Genomic DNA, 5,169 nt, shown 5'->3' with positions numbered 1-5,169 from the left:
GGGGGGAGCGGGCGGCGCAGCAGCAGGCGTGGAGGCGCCAGAGCCGCTCGAGGGAGGGGGACGGAAGAAGGGGTTGAATCCCGAAGTCGGCTTGACAGGCGAGACCGGGGCGTCACCAGACTGCTTGCGGTGGAAGGGGTTGTGCGAGCCGGTGCCGGGAGCAGCAAGGTTGGGAGACGTAGGAGCCTCGTGAGGCTGGGGCGTCGAGGCAGCCGAGCGAGCCTTGCGGGCAGCCAGCAGCTCCTCTTCCCTCCGCCTCTCTTCCTCCTCTTCCTCCTGCATGCGCTTCAGGCGCTCCCTCCTCTCAGCCATCTTCCTCTTGTGCTCCTCCTCCTGCCTGCGGAGCTCAGCCTCCTCGGGGTCCTCTTCCTCATGCGTAGAAACCTTGACGGCAGGAGGAGCGGGCGGGGGAGCAGCGGCACGGGGAGCAGGAGCAGGCGGCGGCGCCTTGGAGCGGGGAGCAGGCGGGGGCGGTCCGGGCTTCTTGGAGGGCTTCGGGGGCGGCGGCGCGTTGGCGGGGGGAGCCGCGTCAGGAGCACCTCCGCTAGCGCTGGCAATACGTTGACGGCGAGCCTCCTCGCGAGCCTTTTGCTCCTCATCGGCCTTCCTGGCCTTCTCCTCAGCCTCCTTCTTCTCCTGAGCGAGGCGCGCCTCAATATCGTCAGCCGCAGTCTCGTCAGCGGGACCGGTGTCGATACCAAGAGCACGCATACGCTCCTGGATACGGCGCTGAGCCTGCTCCTTGATCGACAGCTTGGGCTTGGGCGAGGCAGCAGGCGGGGGAGGCGTCGGCGCGGCAGCGGGAGCCTCCTTTTTGGGTGCGGGTGCGGGCGAAACGGGGCGCTTGGCGTCACGATCGCGTTCATCGCGGCGGTCAGAGCCGTTGCGATCCCTGTCGTCGCGGCGATCGCGGGAGCTGTCACGGCGGCGGTCATAGTCGCGGTCGCGGTCACGATCCCGGCCGTAGTCTCGGTCGCGGTAATCGCGGTCGCGGGACGAGTCACGGCGGTAGCGATCACGAGACGAGTCGCGGCGACGGTCGTAGTCATAGTCCCGGTCGCGGCTGCGGTCCCTGCTCCGGTCGCGACGGTCGTAGGAGCCACGGAGCCAATCCTCGCGGTCGCGGTCGTCGAAGCGGCCATGGGTCTCGTTCCGTCGGTCACGGGCGCGGGCACCGGCACGCTCCTCCATGCGCTTCTCGTCCTCCCGGCGCTTCTGCTTGCGCTCCAGCTCGGGGAGTTTCTCGTGCATGAGGTACATCATCTCACGCTCAAGCTTGCGGCGCTCCTCGTCCTTCTCGTGCGTGCGACGACCCTTGGACACGTACTCGAGGTCCTCCTTGATACGGCGGACCTTGTACTTGATGTCCTCGATCTCCTCCTCGAGCTGCTCGTCTTCCTCGGTTTTGCGGTCGCGCTCCTTGCCCGCCTTGTCAAGCATGGTGGAGGTGTTCTCGAGCTGGCGGCGCAGATCCGAGATCTCGGCAGACGGGTCCTCGCCCTCGTAGCGCACAGCCTTGCGGTCAAGGTGTCGCGACGAGGAGCGGTAACCGCCTGAAGATGTGTCGTCGTGCTTGTAAACCTTGGCGTCCTTGGACTGCGGGCCGGAGACACCGTAAACGGGCGACGCATCCTGGGAACGAGTGGTCTGCTCGTGCTTGAGGAGGTCCTTCATGAAGTTGACGGTCGTGTCGATGTCGCGCATCGACGCAGGCACGAGCTCGGGGGGCAGCTGGTCAGGGATCTGGTTTCCGTGGAGCGCACGGTAGATGAGGCCCATGGCGACGTGGAACTCGGGGAGGTTCAGCTTTCCGCGGTTGTTCGAGTCGGCGAGGTTCCAAATCTTCATGAGGTCCTCCTGTCCGAGGCCGGACTGGCCGAACACCTCGCGCGCCATGTCGCCAGTGAGGAAGCCGTCGCCCTTGGTGTCCCAGGCGCGGAAGATCTGGTCATAGTCCTTCTTCTCCTGACGCGAGAGCGCCCAGGGGATCTTGGGCGTGTTGACGCTGGGGTTCTGGATGAGGCTCTGGAACGTCTGCTGAAGAGGCTGCTGCTGTTGGCCACCGAACTGGGGCATGCCACCGGAGAAGGGCTGGGGAGATCAGCATCGTCACGTCGGCATAAGGTCACTCACCTGCGACATGTTGCTGGGCATGAACGTCTGCATCATTGCCTGCAAACGGGGGTCATGCACACCGGTAGGCTGTGCGCGAAGGCCGCCCATTCCCGTCGGCTGGGACATGAGGCCGCCGCCGCCCATACCCATACCAGTCGGTTGCGACATCATGCCGCCCATGCCTGTCGGCTGAGACATGAGACCACCGCCTCCTCCCGGGAATCCGGTGGGCTGCGACGAGAGCCCCGCCTGGAAGCTTCCCTGGCGCTGGGGACCACCGCCGAACGATCCCGGTGGCGGAGGAGCGTTGAGAAAGGCGTACTGGTTGTTGCCGGAGCCCGAGTTGCTAGCACGGAGTCCGCCCATACCCGTCGGCGCAGACGACATGCCGCTCATGCCGCCCATGCCCATGCCTCCCATGCCGCCCATGGGCATACCGGTCTGCTGGGCCTGCATGCCCGGCATGCCCGTCTGCATGGGGCGCTGCTGCTGGGCCTGTCCGAAACCGGTCGGCTGGGTCTGCATGAAGCTCGGCTGTTGCTGTCCGCCCATGCCGCCGGACTGGAATCCGCCGCCGTAGCCGAACTGCTGTTGCTGAGACCACTGGTTTGGCTGCATCGTGTCGGGTGCGCGATGCGCGATGCCAGTGGTGTGGTGGTCGGAAAAGGGGTTACAATGGAAAGAAGGAGATGGAGGTTGGAAGGATGAGAAGGATGCTGTGCGGTGACGCTGTGATGGAGTCGCCCTACCTGCGAGCACTTGGGTGCACTCGGAGGCACCTGGGCGAGGGATGACGAGGAACCTGGGGTGGAGACCTCGGCTCCAGCACTCCAATTGGCTGGCCGCCTAGAACGGATCATTTCAGGGATTAGTGCACGCGACGATCGCATGTTGGCTGGCTGCGCGCGGTGCTTTTATCACGTGACTCTCCGATCGCTCTGTAAAGCTTCCGCTACCCGCACGTGATCACGAGTGGTCGCGTGGCCTCCACGACTTGGTTAACCACCGTGGGAAGGTAAGTGCATCTTCGGATGAGGCACGAGCGTCGTCAGTCAGATCTCGGAGCACCCGTCGCAGGCGGCTGGGTGAGCGCCTGGTCTCCGACAAAGACCGAGCAGATCACCCCACCTTTCGGCGCAGACGGGGCCGGTGAGTGTTTTGAGTCACTTGACAAGTGGGCAGAGTTATGTGCAGATCTAACGACGATCGCCTGGCCGCATCCAGATCTGCACGTGCCGAGTTGCCTCGCTTGGCGAGAGACAAAAAAAGGAATCCCAGTGTGAGATAGAGGTGACTGTCCGAAACTGTCCCGACGAGGCGCATCGGACGCCGATCGCCAATGCGATGTGACAGGCTGAAAGAGAACCACTAGGTCCGGGGGTGCTGGCTCCGGATCAACGCAGGCCCGTTCCGTCAGCGGAGACGGATTTGTGGAAAGGATGTTACGGGCGGGGAGGGCGGATCTATCTGCAATCGACGGTGACACAGCAACGGACAATCTCACTGTGCTCTCGAGTGTGCTCTGCTTAGGGAGTACCGGCATACCACCAGAGCGAAGCCGGTGTACCGGTGTGCGGCCGGTGTGCCGCATGTGCCGCCGGCAGTCCGGGCGCCGCAGCGAGTAGCGAACAAGCGTCCGCTTTAGGCTTGGCGAGATAGGCGTTCGCCTTAGGTCATTGGGTGAGAAGAGGCACGGAGGGAGGGCCTCGGCGTTCGGTGTGGAGGTCCAGGGCGCCGTGACGGAGAGGAAGACGCTGCCCGCTTTGGTCCGGAGGGTCCGGCGCTCAGGGTGGGTGTCCTTCCTCGTCTGCCATCCGGGTAACCGGCCCGGCTCCGGTGGTGCGCATCTGCGAGCTGACTCGAGGATGTGGTAGGAGCGAGGAAGATCTTAGGGAGTCCGCCTGATCCGAGGGACGATGTATATCCAGGTTACATGAGCCCTGTGCCCAGCATTGAAGGCACCGCATGTAGACTAGAAATAGATGCTCCGGGTGAGAATGAAGTCAAGAGCCGACGCAGTCGTCGCTGCGTGGTTGGTCGTGGACAAAGGCTGACGACGATGGCCAAGAGAGCGAAGAGCAAGGAGGCACGCCGAGGGTCCCGGGGCCGCATGGGGTTCGATGCAAGTGTGAAGAGGCGTCCGGCGGCAATGGCGGCCGGTTCAGGGTCTAGCTGTAGGGTTTATCCACGTCCCCTGAAGGACTTGCAAGGAGGCATGCCAGGCGCCCAGACAGCGGGCAGTGCGTATGGTCCGAGGAGAGAAGGATGCGCGACGTGAGTGAGACCGTCGGCGGCACTCAGATTGTGCAGTGTGCAAGCGTGTGCGATGTTTGAGTCGAGAGTCGTGCGATGAGATGAATGCGGGACACCTCATCCCGCTCACGGCCCAGTCAGATATCAGATAATATCAGATAGAAATCAGGTACTGCACAAACCCTGCCTCTTCCACTAGCGTTGGTTGCCAATCCTTAATCGGATTCGGACTCATTTTGATCAAGTGGCGGCCTGGGCGGGATAGCCGATCCCAACTTCCATTCCTGTTACTTTGTACATTTGCCAAACCACCCTCTTTCCGCCCATTGCGGGCAAGCACATTGGACCCCTGCCATCAAATGCAGATCGTCCGAGGTCAAATCATTCACACCCAAAGCTTACTTCATGTGGGTCCGTGAGTGCGAATGACGATGAGGGTGACAATCCCGTCTGCGGCAGACTATGCTCCGTCGTCATGCCGCGAGGCAAGTCTTCCTCTCCTCGTCTGCAGCCTTACGGCGATCCTGAGCATTCCGCCCTCACTCAGCCCATGATAGACAGTCCGATAGCGGGGAGCCTCGGCAGTAGTTTCGGCGTGGCCTCGGCCTCGGCGTCACCTGACATGCCGAGAGTCAGTCACGGCCATTGCAATGCCGAGAACGAAGGACGGGAAGGTGAGCAGTGGTTTCCGAACGACGGGTGGATGCCAGCTTCAGCCGGAACCGCCGGGAACGGCTGGATGATCTTTGTGCCTAAACATGGCAGAATAAAGCTTGGCTCGAAACGAGGGCGGCGGGGGGG

Source organism: Trichosporon asahii (genome assembly GCF_000293215.1).
Source record: "Trichosporon asahii var. asahii CBS 2479 unplaced genomic scaffold scaffold00056, whole genome shotgun sequence".
NCBI lineage: Eukaryota > Fungi > Basidiomycota > Tremellomycetes > Trichosporonales > Trichosporonaceae > Trichosporon > Trichosporon asahii.
This window is presented reverse-complemented; position numbering follows the sequence as displayed.